General features: G+C 41.0%; 1 protein-coding gene across 2 annotated transcripts in view; it reads right to left on the minus strand.

Moving 5' to 3' along the window:
- APBB1IP (amyloid beta precursor protein binding family B member 1 interacting protein) overlaps window positions 1–19558 on the minus strand; it is a 151142-nt gene that overhangs the window by 119458 nt on the left and 12126 nt on the right. The window lies entirely within an intron of this gene.

Consider the following 19558-nt stretch of genomic DNA (forward strand, 5'->3'; position numbering starts at 1 on the left):
AAGAGTTGGCTTCGGGAACGGTTTTAGTTTGGGCTAACAGAGTCTGGGGGCATGTCTTCTGGGGTTTCTCCAGTCTCAGTCAGACCATTAAGTCTGGTCTTTTTACGTGAATTGGAGTTCTGCACCCCACTATTCTCCTGCTCCATCAGGGACTCTCTGTTGTGTTCCCTGTAAGGGCAATCACTGGTGGTAGCTGGGCACCACCTAGTTCTTCTGGTCTCAGGCTAATGGAGTCTCTGGTTTATGTGGCCCTTTCTGTCTCTTGGGCTCATATTTTCCTTGTGTCTTTGGTGTTCTTCATTCTCCTTTGCTCCAGGTGGACTGGGATCAATTGATGCATCTTAGATAGCTGCTTGCTAGCTTTTAAGACCCCAGATGCCACTCACCAAAGTGGGATGCAGAACATTTTCTTAATAAACTTTGTTATGCCAGTTGATCTAGGTGTCCCCCATAATCATGGTTGCCAGACCCCCACCCCTGCTACTCTGTCCATCGAGGTGTTCGGTTATATTCAGGAAACTTCTTAGCTTTTGGTTTAGTCCAGTTGTGCTGACTTTCCCTGTATTGTGTGTTGTCCTTCCCTTCACCTAAGATAATTCTTGTCTACTATCTATATACCATGGACTGACAAAAGAACAGTCAAATCTGTCTTGGACAAAGTGCAACCAGAATGCTCCTTAGAAGCCAGGATGGCAAGACTGCGTCTTACATACTTTGCACATGTTGTCAGGAGGGATCAGTCCCTGGAGAAGGACATCATGCTTGGCAAAGTACAGGGTCAGCGGAAAAGAAGAAGACCCTCAACGAGGTGGACTGACACAGTGGCTGCAACAATGAGCTGAAGCATAAGAACGATTGTAAGGATGGCGCAGGACCGGGCAGTGTTTCATTCTGTTGTGTGTAGGGTCACTATGAGTCGGAACCGACTCGACGGCACCTAACAACAACAAATCTAGTTAGTGAATACCCCTGTCCCTCCCTGGTAACCATCAAAGAATGTTTTCTTCTGTGTTTAAATCTTTTCTTGACTTCTTAAAATAACGGTCTCATACAATATTTGTCCTTTTCCAACTGATGAATTTAACTCAGCATGTTGTTGCTGTTGTTGTTAGGTGCCATCGAGTCCATTCTGACTCATAGCGACCCTATGTACTACAGAATGAAACACTGCCTGGTCCTGAGCCCTGCTCACAATCATTGTTATGCTTAAGCCCACTGTTGCAGCCACCGTGTCAATCTACCTCCCCCACGTGTCTGTCAGTTTGTCCTATAGTAGGGGCTTGCATGTTGCTGTGATGCTGAAAACTGTGCCACTGGCATTCAGATACCAGCAGGGTCACCCACAAAGGATAGGTTTCAGCTGAGTTTCCAGACAAAAACTAGGAAGAAGGACTCGGCAGTCTACTTCTGAAAATAATTAGCCAGTGAAAACCTTAAATCACTCAGCATAACGCCTTCCAGATTCACCCACGCTATGAGATGTTCCGAGGATTCATCATTGTTCTTTATGGTTGTATAGTATTCCATTGTGTGAATATATCATAATTTGTTTATCCATTTGTCCATTGATGGGGCACCTAGGTTGTTTCTATCTTTTTGCTATTGTGAACAATGCTGCAATGAACATGGGTGTGATATATCTACTCATGTGACAGTTCTTATTCCTCTAGGATACATTCCAAGGAGTGGGATTGCTGGGTCGTATGGATTTTTTTTTTTTTTATGGTAGTTCCATTTCTAGTGCCAAATCGATTTCTGAAGTGGTCGTACCATTTTTCATTCTCACTAGCAGTGTATAAGTGTTCCAGTCTCTCCACAACCTCTCCAACATTTATTATTTTGTATTTTCTTGATTAATTCTAGCCTTGTCAGGGTGAGATGGTATCTCATTGCAGTTTTGATTTGCACTTCTCCAATGGCTAATGATCATGAGCATTTCCTCAAGTATCTGGTAGCCACCTGAATGTCTTCTTTAGTGAAGTGCTTGTTCATATCCTTTGCCCAATTTTTAATTGGGTTGTCTTTTTGTTGTTGAGGTTTTGCAGTATCATGTAGCTTTTAGAGATTAGACCCTGATCTGATTTGTCATAACCCCAAAATTTTTTCCAAGTCTGCAGGTTGTCTTTTTACTCTTTTTGGTGAAGTCTTTCGATGAGCACAAGTGTTTGATTTTTAGGAGCTCCCAGTTTCTAGTTTCTCTTCTGGTGCTTGTGCACTGTTAGTAATATTTTATATTCTGTTTACACCACGTATTAGGGTTCCTAGCATTGCCCCTATTTTTTCTTCCAAGATCTTTATCGTTTTAGATTTTATATTTAGGTCTTTGATCCATTTTGAGTTAGTTTTTGTACATAGTATGAGGTATGGGTCTTCATTTTTTTGCAGATGGATATCCAGTTATGCCACCAGCACTGTTTGTTAAAGAGACTTTTTTCCATTTGATGGACTTTGGGCCTTTATCAAATATCAGCTGCTCATAGGTGGATAAATTTACATCTGGATTCTCAATTCTGTTCCACTGGTCCACCTATCTGTTTTTGTACCAGTACTAGGCTGTTTTGACTACCATGGCGGTATAATAGGTTCTAAAATCAGGTAGTGCGAGGTGTCCCACTTTGTTCTTCTCCTTCAGTAATGTTTTTCTTATCCTGGCCCTCTTCCCTTTCCATATGAAGTTGGTGATTTTTTTTCTCCGTCTCCTTAAAAAATGCTGATGGAATTTGGATCAGGATTACATTGTATCTGTAGATTGCTTTGGGTAGAACTGTGATATTTTCATGATGTGAGTCTTCCTATCCATGAGCAAGGTATGTTTTTCCACTTATGTAGGTCATTTTGGTTTCTTGCAGTAGCAAATACCCTTTCTTTTTATGCTTGTTGTGCTTTAAGTGAAAGTTTACAAATTAAGTCAGTCTCCCATACAAAAATTTATATGCACCTTGCTATATACTCCTAGTTGCTGTCCCCCTATGAGGCAGCATACTCCTTCTCTTCACCCTGTATTTCCGTGTCCATTCAGCCAGCTTCTGTCCCCCTCTACCTTCTCATCTCTTCTCCAAACAGAAGCTTCCCACATAGTCTCAGGTGTCTACTTGATCCAAGAAGCTCACTCCTCACTAGTATCACTTCCTGTCGTATAGTCCAGTCCAATCCCTGTCTGAAGAGTTGGCTTTGGGAATGGTTCCAGTCTTGGGCTAACAGAAGGTCTGGGGACCATGACCTCTGGGGTCCTTCTAGTCTGAGTCAGACCATTAAGTCTGGTTTTTTAAACGAGAATTTGAGGTCTGCATCCCACTGTTCTCCTGCTCCATCAGGGATTGTCTATTGTGTTCCCTGTCAGAGCAGTCATTGCCAACACCCTTTCTTGACGAAAACCCTAAAGAAGATTGGAATAGATGGGAAAAACCCTTAATATGATTCAGGGCATATATGAAAAGGCAATGGCTGACATTACACTTAATGGAGAATAACTGACAGTTTTCCTCTTGAAATCAGGAACAAGACAAGAGTGCCTGCTCTCACCACTTCCATTCAATATTCTATTAGAAGTCTTAGCCACAGAATAAGACAAGAAAAATAAATAAAAGATATCCACATTAGAAAAGAAGAATTAAAATTACCTCTATCTGTAGATAATAAAATCCTATATATAGCAAATCCCAAAGAGTCCTCAATAAACTTCCAGAGCTAATAGAGGATTTTAGAAAAGCTGCAGGGTACAATACCAACAAACAAAAATCAGCTGAGTTTCTGTACACTAGCAATGAGAAATCTAAAAGGGAAACTAGGTAAACAATTTCATTTACAATAGCATCTAAGTGAATAAAATGCCTAGGAATAAATTTAATCAGGGATGTGAAGGACTTACACATTGAACATTATAAAACACTGCTGAAAGAGATTAAAGAAGACTTAAATAAATGGGCAAAATACTGAGTGATGCAAGAAGCATCAAGGGAAGGTAGAAGGAATACAGTCACTGTACCAAAAAGATTTGGCTGATGTTCAACCATTTCAAGGGGCAGCACATGATCAAGAGCCGACAGTATTGAAGGAAGAAGTCTAATTTGCGCTGAAGACACTGGCAAAAAACAACGCTCCAGGAATTGATGAAATACCAATTGAGATGTTTCAAAAAACAGATGCAGTGCTGGAAGCGCTCACTTGTTTATGCCAAGAAATTTAGAAGACAGCTACCTGGCCAGCTGACTGGAAGAGATCCATATCTGTGATGATTCCAAAGAAGGGTGATCCAACAGAATGTGATATTATTGAACAGTATCATTAATATCACACGCAAGTAAAATTTTGCTGAAGATCATTCAAAACCAGTTGTAGCAGTATATCAACAAGGAACTGCTGAAGAGGAAGTAGGATGAGGGACATCATTGCTGATGTCAGATAGAGCTTGGCTGAAAGCGGAGAATACCAGAAAGATGTTTACCTGTGTTTTATTGACTATGCAAAGGCATTCAACTGTGTGGATCATAACAAATTATGAATAACAATGCAAAGAATGGGAATTCCAGAACACATGATTGTGCTCATGAGGAACCTGTATATAGATCAAGAGGCAGTCGTTCGAACAGAACAAGGGGATACTGTGTGGTTTAAGATTAGGAAAGGTGTGGATCAGGGTTGTATCTTTTCAACATATTTATTCAATCTGTATGCTGAGTAAATAATCCAAGAAGCTGGACTATATGAAGAAGAACGTGGCATCAGGATTGGAGGAACACTCAATAACAGCCTGTGATATGCAGATGACACATCTTGCTTGCTGAAAGTGAAGAGGACTTGAAGCACTTCCTGACGAAGATCAAAGACTACAGCCTTCAGTATGGATGACACCTCAACATAAAAAAAAAAAAAAAAAAAAGCCTCACACTGGACCAATAAGTAACATCCTGATAGATGGAGAAAAGACTGACGTTGTCAAAGATTTCACTTTACTTGGATCAACATTCAACACTCATGGAAACACCAGCCAAGAAAGTGAATAATATATTGCATTGGGCAAATCTGCTTCAAAAGACCTCTTTAAAGTGTTAAAAAGCAAAGATGCCACCTTGAGGACTAAAGTGCGCCAGACCCAAGTCATGGTATTTTCAATCACCTCAAATGCATGTGAAAGCTGGAATAAGGAGTGAATAAGGAAGACCAGAAAACAATTGATGCATTTGAGCTATGGAACTGGCTCAGAATAATGACTATACCATGGACTTCCAGAAGAACGAATAAGTCTGTCTTGGAAGAAATACAGCCAGAATGCTCCTTAGAAGCAAGAATGGTGAGACTATGTCTCACATACTTTGAACATAGTATCAGGAGGAATCAGTCCCTGCAGAAGGATGTCATGCTTGGTAAGGCAGAGGGTCAGCAAAAAAAGAGGAAGATCCTCAATGAGAAGGACTGACACAGTGGCCATAACAATGATTGTTAAGGATAGCGTAGGACCGGTCAGTGTTTTCTTCTGTTGTACACAGAGTCACTATTAGTTGGAACTGACTCCATGGCACCTAACAACAACAGGATGGCTAACATAAAAGAAAAACAAAATAACAAATGTTAGCAAGGAGGTGGGGAAACTGGAACCCTAATCCATTGCTGGTGGGAATGCAACATGGTACAGCCATGTTGCATGTGGAAAACAGTGTGGCAGTTTCTCAAAAAACTAAAAATAGAACTACCATATATACATATACAGACTCATTGCCATCAAGTCGACTGCGACTCACAGTGACCCTACAGGACAGAGTATAACTGCCCTATAGGGTTTCGAAGGAGCAGCTGGTGGAATCAAACCACCAACCTTTTGGTTAACAGCCAAGCTCTTAACCACTGTGCCGCCAAGGCTCCAGAACTACCATACGGACCCAGCAATTTCATTCTTAGGTATATACACAAAAGGCCTGAAAGCAGAGACTCAAACAGAGACTTGTAGACCAAAGTTCATTGCAGCACTTTTCACAATAGCCAAAAGGTGGAAACAACCTAAATGCGGATCAATAGATGAATGGATAAACAAAGTGTGGTACATACAAACAATGGAATACTACTCAGCTGGCAGGAGAAACAAAGTCTTGATACATGCTACAATATGGATGGAGCTTGATTACATTATGCTGAGTGAAATAACTTCATCACAAAAGGAAAAATATTGTATGGTCTCACTTATATAAAGAGACATGAAAAGGCAAATAAGACCAAAGTTTATTAGTTGTAACCAGGGCGGGAGGGAGGGTGGGGAAGAGAGGGTTTACAGTGATAGAAAAAATTGCATTGATTAAGGGTAAGGTTGTACAGCCAATTATTTTAATTGCTATCAATAAGTTGTACACCTGTAAAAAGTTGAATTGGCAAAAGTCGTGTGATAGATATATTTACAACGACAAAAAAAGAGTACCCGTTGAGGCTGTGTATGTACAACCAAATATCTCATTTGATTTGGTTCCTTGATTTGGACATTTAGAGCCATGGTTTCATGGGACATCTCAGTTAATTGGTCTAATAACATGTTTGATGCTTCTGTTCTACCTCCTAGTTCATTGTGTAGTGCCTGGAGCCTTAAAAGCTTGCAAGGGGCCATCTAATGGATAATGATTGGTCTCTGTTCTCCTGGGGCAACAGAGGAAAAAGGAGTCAGGAATAGGGAGAGGATATGGGATGTGTGGAAACCCTGGAGGCGTAGTGGTTAAATGCTACCGCTGCTAACCAAAAGGTCGGCAGTTCGAATCCGCCAGGCGCTCCTTGGAAACTCTACCAGGCAGTTCTACTCTGTCCTATAGGATTGCTATGAGTCGGAATCGACTCGACGGCAGTGGATTTGGTTTCGGTTTGGGTATGGGATGTGTGGCTAATTGCCTCTACGAACAAATGTAACCTTTGTCATGAGATAAGAACTGGATGGTGCCGAGCTACCATTACTGAACATTTTGATCAAGGATTCTATATAGGAATTCTCATCAATTGGGGGATATGCAGAACAGAATTCCAAATTCTCATGGAATCCAGCTTTTCTGGAGCCATGGAGAGTGGATGAACCCCTGAACCTATTGCCCTGAGATAATCTTTAAACCTTAAACCAAAAAGAAATCTTAAAACCAAACAATAGTTTAGCTTAACTAGTAAAAAATGTCTGCCTGATGTAAAAATGGCATGGTGGAGGCATCTGACTTCCTCCAATTTCACAAGGGGGAAGGAGACTCAAGATTAACAGCCCAACGCTGCCAGCTATGAGGCAGAAGTCAGACTACCTCATCTCTAGCCTCTTTTTTCTACCAATTGTGACACCAACCATCCCTCCCAGGACACTTTGCTTCTCTGCTGAGTTTGATAATTTGTTGCAATGGCCATACAGAATTCACAGACAATAGTCACAATTATGGCTTTTTTTTGTTTTGTTTTGTTTAGGGAACTAACAGGTTCAGAAAAACTCAGCATATGGTTCTTCCATCAGGACAGGCTCTTCTCAGCCATGCCTGCAGGCTCGCCCTTCTCTGGCCTCTGCCCTGTTGTGGCAAGCGTATAAGGCTCTTTTAGTGTTATCAAAATGCCCTGAGGCACCTCACTCTGCCAGTAATCCTTGGCCCAAAGGCTCTCAGCTCTAGCTCCATGGGTCAGCAAACCTAGCTCCACCAAATGCCCGGAGGCACCCTACTCTGCCAGTAAGCCTCCTGCCCACAAACACTCAGCTTTCTCACTGCGGGCCAGGAAGCCCACAACGCCATTTCCTGCCCCAGATGCCATCGTTTATCACTGCTTCTCGACGTCTTTGGTGTTACAGCTCTCTCTCTCTTGGGCTCCTGGTTCCATGAGTTTCTCAGTGCAGAGATCCCGAGTCCAAAGGATGTACTCCTCTCCTGGCTCTTCTTTTGTGGTGGTGGTGAGATCCTCATTTCCTGCCTCTGGGAAGGCTCATTTTAAGCCTAGCAGGACAGGAAAACTGACCAATTCCTCGTCAAGGTTCCATATACCTTATTTGTCTGGTCCCATCCCCACAAGGGTGCATGCACCTTATTTACATTATGAGCAAGCTATTCAATCCCCTTGGTGGGCCATAAGCACTTCATTTGCACCCAGTCATTTGGTGGGAGTTACAAAAACTACGGCTGGAAAGGTCATATTAAGTAATTAACTGAACCGCACTTGAGCATTATGCCCTTTTAAGAACTATCTATATGGGATCAAACAAGGGCAACTTGAAAGATTAGGTAGGAACCTTAGGGGGCAGTGAGTTTATGTTAATGAGGGAGGGACAACTCAGAAAATGGAGGGTGAGGATGGCTACATAACTCAAAGAATGTAATCACTGTCCGTGATTTGTACATGTAGAAGCTGTTGAATGGGTATATGTTTTGCTGTGCAGATTCTCAATGACAATAAAATAACATTAAAAAAAAGGGAGAGTAGGGTGAATGTCCCCCCTCCATGAATCTGAGCAAGTGACTGCTTGATGATAAGTGCAATATGGCAGAAGTGACTCTATGTGACTTTGGTGGGTAGCCCACTAAAGGCCATCCACCTGGGTCTCTTAGAACACTCAGTTCCCAGACTTTCCTTCTAGGGACTCAGCTGCCACGCTGTGAGAAGCCCAGGCTACATGCAGGGGTGACAGGCGGTCTCCACTCACCAGTCCCAGCCCAGCCCAGGCTTGTGTGTGAAAACCCGCCCGGTGATTCTGTCCCCAGCTGCATAGGTCACCCCCAGCTGTTCACGTCTCCCCAGCTGAGGTAACAGACATGATGCATCTAAGATAAGCTAGCTCTGATGTCTGGGTCAGTAGAATCAGCCATAATAAAATGGTTTGTTTTACACCCCTAAGTTTGTGTGGTTTGTTATTCAGCAATAGGTTAAGTGGAACACGTAATCATAACCCCTACCATTTCTTGAGATACTTCTATGATTTCTGTTCTATCTCTCATCATTTCAACTGGTATGCAAAATATATCTTCCCTGTTTCGCAAGTGAAGAAATAGAGACTCTGAGTAGAGAAGCATCACATCAGGGCACACATCCACTAAAAGGCTAGTTTCTGTCAAAATTTAGTGTGTAAAAAAATGCCAAGATGTCATTTAGTCACCTACAGATGAGAATTAGGAAATGCCAAACATTACAAACTAATAATGACATGATTATACTTATTTCCTTTTTTCTTTAAAAAGGTTAGTGCTTTTTCTCTGGAGAATTTAAAGCCCTGTGTCAATCTATCAGGAAATACAAAAATCATTATTAATTAATTATTAGTAGTAATCATTATGTAATTATAATATATAGATAATAGTGTCATTATTAGTTACTAATCTCATTTAATTTCTTTTGTCATAATTATGTTTGTCATGAAAAACACAGAAATTTGTGTCCTTGAATAAGCTAACTAGGTAGAAATCTCCCCGCCCACCAAGCAGCGACAGCAGCAAGCTCGTTAAGATCCGAGCACATTCATGAAGCAAAGAAGGGCACCTATCAGTTCAGTGGACATCTGATGATATTTAACAGGTCTATGTGAGTTTCTGTGTGTCTAAGGGTACTTCATATGTGTGTGTGTGTGTGTGTGTATATATATATATAAGGGTACTTTTTATATATGGCATATGAGAGCCTTTTCAATAATTATAATTTTCTCCACACAGTCTACATGGGATCACATCTGGTCTGCAATGGCTGCACTTTTCATTTCTCTCTTGCAGCTGTGAGAGAGCACAAGTGTAGACTGGAAACAAGTGTAGACCCCAGAGTTCTCTTCTTCTCAGTTTTGGTTAGACCACTAAAACCAATTCTCTATTTAATTTATACATCAACAAAACAAAAACCGTAACTAAGGAGTTTGGAATTACCCTCGATTATTATTCAAAAGGTACGTGTTGGAGCCTTGCTCTATCATCAGAAAACATTAGGCATGAATTTGATAACTTGATGAATCAGGCATGGGTTCAAATGCCAACCTTGAGCAACTGATTTAACCTTGTTGAGCCTCAGTTTCCTCATCTATAAAATGAGGATAATAAAACCTAATTAATAAAATTGTTGTGAGGACTAACTTAGCATAGTTAGGCACTAGCAGTAACTGGCACATAGTGGTGCTCGGGTATAAAACAAGTTGCTATTGAATCGATTCTGACTCATGGCAACCTCATGTGTGTCAGGATAGAATTGTGCTCCATAGGCTTTCAACAGCTAAATTTTTAGAAGCACCCTTTTAACAGTGAATTTTTTGGATTGCCAGACCCTTCTTCCAAGGTGTCCCTGGGTGGACTCAAACCTCCAACATTGCAGTTAGCAACTGAGTGCGCATACATGGTGACCTATAGGGTCACTACGAGTCACAGTCGATTAGAAGGCAACGGGTTATTTTTAAAATGCATTGAAAACTTCTGGTCCCGAACAGTAGGTGGTGAATATACACTCTCTCCTAAAATTCCAATGAAATGACTCTCTAACAGTCTGGAGAGCAAGAAGGGATGGCATCGCTAGACCAAAATTTTTGAAAAATTTCTGGAAGATGTTAAGCAGAGGCGACTGTGTAGACAGAGCAGCTAGAGCTGAAGAAGCAGCAGTCCAATATGAGTCTAGCAGAGAGCTACTGAAGACAGACTTAAGGAATACACCTAAGATCTGCATCAGCGGTGACTGGAATGCAGGCACACCCAGTTAAAGAACTGACTGCTATGGGCCATCTGACTTCTCTGTCACGAAGAACAGTCTGCTGCCATATTTGTCCTCGGTTAAAAATTAGACAGAACCCTTGTCTAACGTGGGTAAAGTGTCTCACTGGTTCCTAAAGTGGGTCTTGAGCACAATAAAATAACTAGACCAGTGCCCAGAAAGCTTGGGACCCCATAACCGACAGTCAGACTCCAATCCAACCAACCAATCAGAAGGAGGTAGGAAGAGAAACTTCCCCATACTAGTGAAACGCATGAAAAAGTCTAAGGTGCTCCACTTCTAGCACATAGCTTTTCTGGTCTCAGCAAATAGCATTCAAGGAGAGCTGAAGCTTACATGCCTGATCCTTACCTAAACCAAAGTGGAGAGCTGCATGTCTATAAATCACTACACTCACAGAAACCTACAGTTAGCATCCTAGTCAAGAAAAGAGCTTACTCCAGGCAAAGATTTCCACAGCTGATGACTAGACCCATACCATCTTCTTATGTTAATTATTTTAGCCCTTAAATTAAAATTATAAATCAATAATCACAGGTTATCAATATTTGAGGAAAAACAAAAGAGCACAGAATCAAGACTGAAAACTCAGAATACTGACTCCCGATGAAACAGAGTTAATAAAAGAAACAGAAAAGAAATGCTTAAAAATTCAAATGATTGCCTTCAGAGAGATTTAAGATGACAAGGTATAGCAACAAGAATAAGTTGCTATTTAAGAAGCAACCTAAAAAATAAGAAAGCAACAAATCAATATTATTTAAAAATATAGATGCAAAAATCTCACATAAAATATTAGAAAACTGATTTCAGATATATATTAAAAGAATAATACATGATGACCAGGAACACAAAGGCAGCTCAACACTGGGAGTTACATTAACTAACCAAATTAAAAAATTAAATGATAGGCCATATGATCATTGGGACAGATGGTGAACAGTTGGTAAAATCTAACACCCGTTCCTGATAACATCTTTTAGTAAGGTTCAAATGTTGGTACTTTCCTAGACTTGATAAAGGATAGCTACCAGAAACCAATGGCAAACATTATTTTAATTGTGAAAAACCAAAACTGCTCCTATTAAAGTCAGACACGTATCAAAGGGTCTCACCATTGTTATTATTTAATTTTGTTTTGGTAGTCTTACCCAATATGATAAGTTCAGAAAAAGATCTCAAATTTATAGATGTTCTAAGGCAGGATTCAGCAAACTTTTTCTATAAAGATCCATAGTTACTACACATATTGTTTTATGACACTGGTTAACAACTCCATGACATGTCAACACTCTCCCTTCTTGACCTTGGGTTCTCTATTACCAGCTCTCCCATCCCCACCTGCCTTCTAGTCCTTGTTCCTGGGCTGGCGTGCCTCTTTAGTCCGCTCTGTTTCATGGGCCTGCCCAATCTTTGGCTGAAGGGTTAACCTTAGGAGTGACTTTATTATTGAGCTAAAAGGGTCTCCAGGGGCCATAGTCTTGGGGTTTCTCCAGTCTCTGACAGACTGGCAAGTCCCCCCTCCCCCTCGCCTTTTTTGTGTGTGTGAATTTGAATTTGAAAGCGTGTATCGCTGGTTACTGGGTGTTCAGTCTCCCACTGGGAGCTCTGTGAAGCTGCTTTCCTGTACTCCCTGTCCGTCAATCACCGACAGGAGTCCGGGATGGCGAATCTGTGCTGCATTTAGGTAATACGGGCCCTCTGCATGTATCTCTCCTCGCTCTCTGTTCTCCGTCAGTTTCTTACCCCACTCGATGCTTGGCTGAGTTCTTTATCTCTTCATTTGACGTGGAGGGTCCCAGGATTGACGTTTGTCTGTCTCACTTAGTTTTTCGGGTTTTTGCCGTGGAGGGACGGCGTGGAGCTTCTGTCTATAGTGCCATGTTGGCCAGAAATCTCCGTACCTTCTTAGGAGAAATGTCCATTCAGGTCCTTTGCCCACTTTTTAACTGCGTTATATGTCCTTTTTTATTACTGAGTTGTAAGAGTTCCTTAAATATTCTGGATACAAGTCCTTTATCAGATATATGAAGATGGTGCAACTGTTAAGAGCACCAAGAGGTTGGGAGTTTGAATCCACCCAGTGCTCCACAGGAGAAAGACCTGGCAAACTGTTCCTGTAAAGATTATAGCCTAGAAAACCCCACGAGGCAGTTGTACTTTGTCACATCAGGTCACTATGAGTCCAAAATCAACTTGACGGCACCTGACAACAACAATCAGATATATAATTTGCAGATGTTTTCTTCCATTCTCTGCATTGCCTTTTTACTTTCTTGATGGTCTCCAGCACCAAAGTCTTTAATTTTAATAAAGTAATTTCAATTTATCTATTTTGTCTTTTGTTGACTATGCTTTTGGTGTTTTTCTTTATCTAAGAGTTCTATAATTTTAGCTCTTACATTTAGGTCTATAACCCATTTTGAGTTAACTTTAGTGTATGATGTGAGTTATTATATTAATAGATGCTCCTGAGAGCTGAGTTTTTCAATGTGTAAAGAAAAAACAAAGTTCTTTCTTTCTGTGTTGTGATAACTGACAGTTCTCTGTACACTCAAAGAATGCTTATTGAGCTTGAGGAAGTGAAGCCTTGGCTTAAAAATACACACATTAAAAAACAACAACAAAAAGATAAACCGTCAAATCAGCAAATACAGGGTGAAATTCAACTTCCATATGTTGCATTTCCATATGTATGTATTTTATGTGTTTTACGTAACAGTTACTGTGTAACTTTATCAAGTTTAACTGCAAACCACAAAGCAATTTTTGTTTTGATGATACAATAACTCCATGGCCCATACCTACATATTTATATAAGTGATATATTGCTTTTCTCAGCATCTCTATCGTTTGGCTCTGGGGAAAGAATCTGACCCACGAGACACCATTCAGTTCATTGTCCCCGCAGGGTCCTGACCAGCACAAATAAAGTTCTATTGCACAACTTGCCAGTAAAAAATGAAACTAGTCTCTCGTCACTTCAGAGTGCAGCAGTAAATTGTGGAGGGCCATCTGAGGCCCTCCATGGTCACTATCCACCAGAGGCCACTGCCCCCTGGGGCCTTTTTCAGGAGTGACCAGAGTGTGTATGTAATCCAAAGGAACTCTAGCAGTGGCCAGGTCAATGGGCTATCTGGCCAATAGGTACAGACACCAAATCTGGCAAGTCCACGTCAAAAAGAAAGGCAAGCAGAAAGTGAAGGAGTGGGGCATGGATAGGGCTTTGAGTAAAGGGGCAGGAGCTAGACAGTTGACCCCACATGCTTGGAAGGAAAGTCCTGTCTCAGCCCTCCTTCTTCTCACCAGTGTGCGCAGGCTACACTCACATTTCTCTAGCTGTTAGAACAGCTGCTCAGAGCGAACATCTTGTAGGATGGGTTCATCCACAACCCACACCCCAACACACCACTCTGAATTAATTGCCATCTTCTGCCCCTCAGTGAACCTTCGCTTAAAGCAAAAGCAGTTTGTCTTTTTCCCTACGTTTGTATGTTCTCTCACATGTTTCCTTCACTCACATAAGTCCTACCTACACTACATGAGGTCAGTTGAAGGTCTACCGCTCAATCCTGGCCATCTATCCTAATCTCGAATCCTGTAGCAGCAGAGTTGGGGTCACTAATTTAACAGTTCATGAGCCACCCTCTGGTTTACCTGTCTCTTTATATGTATTCTTAGCTCTTATGTTGTAGGGGCAAAATTTATGCCTCAACTTTCCTAATACCTGGCACCATGCCATGGCTGGCACTCAGAGTTCACAGTGTGCTAGCTATCATCAGTACGGCAGAAGTCTTGCCTTCCATGCCAGAGACCCAAGTTCAATTCCCAGCCAATGAACCTCATGCACAGCCCCCTCCCAAGACTTGCATGTTGCTATGGTGCTGAACAGGTTTCAGCAGAGCTTCCAGACTAAGACAAAGAACAAAGTCCTGCTGATCTACTTCCCAAAATCAGCCAATGAAAGCCTGCAACCGATCTGCAGCCAATCATGCGGATGGTGCAGGACCTGGCAGCATTTTGTTCCATTGCGTATCGCGTCACCAAGTGAGTCAGGGGCTGACTGGAAGGCAGCTAACGACAACAACAACATTCACGATTAATATGTATCAGTACCTACTTTAACATAAGAATAGTAGCATTATATATCTATAAAATAATAACTATAGATCAGATACCTATTTAATTCTTAAAGCAATCCTATGACATAATGACACTATTCTAGTTTATAGATTACAAAACTAAGGCCTAGAGAAAGTAAGGAATTTGTATGAGGTCATGCAGCTAGCAAGCGGTGGAGCTGGGCTGTGCCCAAGGCTAACTCTAAAGCTTATGTTCACAATCATAACCATGCCAACCTGCCTTCTCAAAACACACACACTGTGGTTATTAAGAGGTGGAAATATGTGGCCGCCTTGCTCATACTTCCATCAGAGTGTCTGTACGTTCAGTTCTTTTAGAACTCATTGCGTGTCTGGCTTTTATGGCACACCGTGAGCTTGGTTACAGCAATCTTGTATTTTCATCATTGATACACACTCAATCACATACTCAGTAAACACACTTAGACGCTGGGTGATCTTGGGCAAGTTATTTAACCTCTCTGTTAGCTTCATTTCCTCATCTAGAAAATGGCATGAAAACAGTCTCCACCTCATACAGATGAGCTAGTGCCTTTTTAAAGTGCTTATTATAGTGTCTGACACATAGAAAGTGCTTAGAATCAGCTGTTATTGCTGTCATCTTCATTTTTATTACTACCTTCTTCCTATAAAACTACCAGTGGAAGTAGTCAGTCACTTATTTTCTCTTTCTATCTCTCTCTCTCACACACGCAGAGTTCCTGAGTCCACAGCTGCATGGCTATGTCTGTTGTCTGGCGCATTGCTCTGTACGTGGAGGCTGAGGCCAACTGCCCTTTATTACCTCTTATGTTGTAGGGGCATGTTGGTTAGCAGCCGAGCACATTAATGCTTGCACCACCCAGGTACTTCAAACATTTGAAAAGACTAAGCCATTGCGGAGGACACCTGTAGGCACAATTTCTAGGACAGAGATTCTCAGCCATTCTCAACAGGAGAGAAACTGCATCAGAACCTCCCTGGGTCTTTTAAACACACCCTAGGTGCCTCCAACTGCATAGTCCAAGTCTCATTAAAAAAAAAAAAAAATCCACTGCCATCGAGTCAATTCCAACTCATAGCAACCTGGAGTTAAGAACCACTAACCACAAAGAGGGTCATCGATGATACTGTGTTACACTTGTGAACTAGAAGGTGGAAGAGGAAAAAAAATAAAAATAAAAAAAAGAGTTGAAAACCACAGTTGCCTAGGGCAACAGATCACATTTCCTGGATGTGGGTTGGAGCAGCCTGCTCCTCCATTTATTTCCAGTTCTTTTTCAGTCTCTTTTTACTTTTAGGCCAAAAATAAACAAACAAAAAAGCCAAACCCATTGTCATCGAGTCAATTCCAACTCATAGTGACTCTATAGGACAAAACAGAACTGCCCCATAGGGTTTCCAAGGAGCACCTGGTAGATGCTTTTAGGCAGAATCCATACATATCAGGAGAGAAAGGGCGAAAAGAGAAAAAAGAAAAGCAAGCAATGACAATTTGAGGTTGACTGCTTTTGTTGATAGAGAGCTAATAAAATATTCTGGTACAGTTAATAGATTTAATTATGAATGAAAAGATTTAACTACAAATTCCAGAAACAGGCCTCATACTATAGAAAATGCTGTACCCTTTGTTTTTCCTTCAGCTTACTTCCGAATTCATCTGAGATCCTCCATTCGGCTGTTGACTTCCAGTCAACACATAGTATGAACGTAACCAGTTGCTACAGTCAGTTTTGACTCATGGCCACGCCACGTGCGTCAGAGTAGAACTGTGCACCACAGAGTTTCAGTGGCAGATTTTTCAGCAGTAGGTCACCAGGCCTCTCTTCTGAGGCACCTCTGGGTAGACACGAACCTCTAACTTTTCGGTTACCAGCCGAGTGCACTAACTGCTTGCATCATCCAGGTACTTCACACATAGTATAAGATACAATATTTGTGTACTTATCTAGCGCTCTGCTGTCTAGCTGAATAACCACTAGACACGTGAAGCTCTTCAGCGCTTGACTTATGGCTAATCTGAATTGAGATGTGCTGTGAGTATAGTTCTGAAGACTTAGTATAAAAAAGGAATAAAATAGTTCATTAGTTTTAATATTACTTTTTTTTTAATGTAATTACTATTAAGTAAACAATAATATTCTGGATCTATAATGTTACATAAAGTACATTATTAATATTCATTTCACTTGTTTCTTTTTATTGTTCTTAATGTGGCTTCCAGAAAATTGTAAATTACATATGTGTTTCAGATTATATTTCTATTGAACGGTACTGGTCTAGAGTGCTACAGTTCTGTTATAAAAAGTGCCTGAGCATTTGACACGAAAATAACAGGTCATCTGAATATTACTCACCAAGTATTAAATTAGAGTCACCCCACTTCCTTTTCCACTGTACTTTATGCTCCAGCACTGCCAGGCTGTTTAACACCACATCTGGTACCTGGGACGGCCTTCCTCCCCCTGGCTGGCCACCTGGAAACATCTTTATCTTTCAAAATGCCTCTTGGTCACCCCATATAATGTCTCTTCCATAACCACTCACTTCATCACATTATTGCTATACTTATTAAAAAAAAATACTTATTACTGCACATTATATACTGCAATGCATTTATTCACATGCTGTCGCTTCCAAAAGACTGGAGGCTTCTTGAGGGTAGGGGCCATATCCTATTTTGTATCCCCACACAGAGCTTCATTCGACTGAAGTGCATGTTTAAGTCCTCAATTAAACCCAGCTCTGAGGGATGCTTCTCTGCTCTGACAGCATCGTGAACTACCTTGGAGTCTCGGCTTCTTTTTTTAATAGTTAGTGTCATGATTCATCTTCTCACTTCATTTACCCACACTCATCACCCAAGTAACTTCATTTTTGTGTGTTGGTTTGATCTAAGGAATTTTTATAACAGGAAAAAAAGTTTTCCACAGAACTAGTAAACACACTAAAAAACAGCCTTGGTCTGCTAAGCCACATCATTTATGGAGTTCAATAGGAAAGAAGTCACTATCCTAAAAAGAAAACATACTATCTCCCAAACCTAATCAGTTCATTGCTTAACTATCAGCTGTGAATTATTTTCAGAGAAGAAAGAGCCTGTTAATACAATAAATAGCTTTTGGTAAGTTTACCTTATCAATAACTTAATTGAGATAATATACTGGACACAAAAAATATGGTGTGAAGTCACCTGAAAATAAATTTGAGGGATTGTTTTCTCCATATAACTAATTTGTTCTTTTCTTTTTGAGATGCAGTCCTAACAGTGCACTTAATTAAGGACTAGACTTTTTCACTGTGAAAAACAGCCCATTCAAGGGTAACTAGAGGAGCCCAGTGGTGCAACAGTTAAGTGCTTGGCTGTGATCCAAAAGGTTGGGGGTTCAAACTCACCCAGCGGCTCTGCGGGAGAAAGACCTGGCGGCCTGCTCCCGTAAAGATTACAGCCTAGGAAACCCTATGGGGTAGTTCTACTCTGTTATATGGGGTCGCTATGCTATAGGGTTGCTGTGAGTCGGGATCGGCTCGATGGTACTGGGTTTGGTTTTTTTTTTTATAAGTCAGAATCGACACGATGGCACCCAACAACAACAAGGAGCAGTATTCTACTAGATACTATTTCATAATTAGACTGCCTTGGCACCTATTAATAACTAAAACAAATGAAATGTCAGTTATCTCAGCCCGTCAGTAGCTACTTCCTAACCACAATCAGATTTCCAAATATTTTTTAAACAATGTCATCTAAGATTTTTCAACAGTTGCTAGTGAATCTTTAGCCCTGCTCTAATACCTGAATCTGTCTGAAATCCAGGTGTGCAACAAGGAAGCTTCCTCTATTCCAAATCTGGTCTTAGATTTTGAAAGTATAGACATCTTCAACCGCTGGGCGCTCTTTTGCCCTCACTTAGAATCCATTTTCTAAACTACGCATTCAGATTAAAAAAAAAAAAAAAAACCCAGTGCCGTCGAGTCGATTCCGACTCATAGCGACCCTATAGGGCAGGGTAGAACTGCCCCACAGAGTTTCCAAGGAGCGCCTGGCAGATTCGAATTGCCCATCCTTTGCTTAGCAGCGTAGCACTTAACCACTACACCACCAGGGTTTCCCTTACACATTCAGAGACGCCTTCTATTGCATAATATCCAGGTCACTAGGGCTTTTTAGTAGTCGCTTCTTACTCTCCCATTTATTAAAAAATATTTTCTATCGTCTTAATGCCCATGGAGCTAGAATATTAGGCTTAACTGATTAGCTGGCTAAATTCTTATTGTATCTAAATAATAAAGATTACTGGTCAATCCTTTCACCAAGCTTTAAAAGAATAGTTAAAGGCATTAGGACCCCAAAGATCTGGTTTTATATCCCCATTCTTTTTAATAATTTTTTTATTGTGCTTTAAAAAAAAAAAAAAAATTTTTTTTTTTTTTTGGTGAAGGTTTACAGAGCAAATTAGTCTCTCATTAAACTATTAATATATACATTGTTTTGTGACATTGACTGCCAACCCTATGACACATCAACACTCTCCCCTTCTTGACCTTGGGTTCCCCATTACCAACTTTCCTGTCCCCTCCTGCCTTCTCGTCCTTGTCCCTGGATTGGTGTGCCCACTTAGTCTCGTTTTGTTTCATGGGCCTGTCTAATCTTTGGCTGAAGGGTGAACCTCAGGAGAGACTTCAGTACTCAGTTAAAAGGGAGTCTGAGCCATATTCTCAGGGTTTCTCCAGTCTCTGTCAGACCAGTAAGTCTGGTCTTTTTTTGTGAG

The sequence above is a fragment of the Elephas maximus genome, chromosome 4 (genome assembly GCF_024166365.1).
Source record: "Elephas maximus indicus isolate mEleMax1 chromosome 4, mEleMax1 primary haplotype, whole genome shotgun sequence".
Classification (NCBI taxonomy): domain Eukaryota; kingdom Metazoa; phylum Chordata; class Mammalia; order Proboscidea; family Elephantidae; genus Elephas; species Elephas maximus.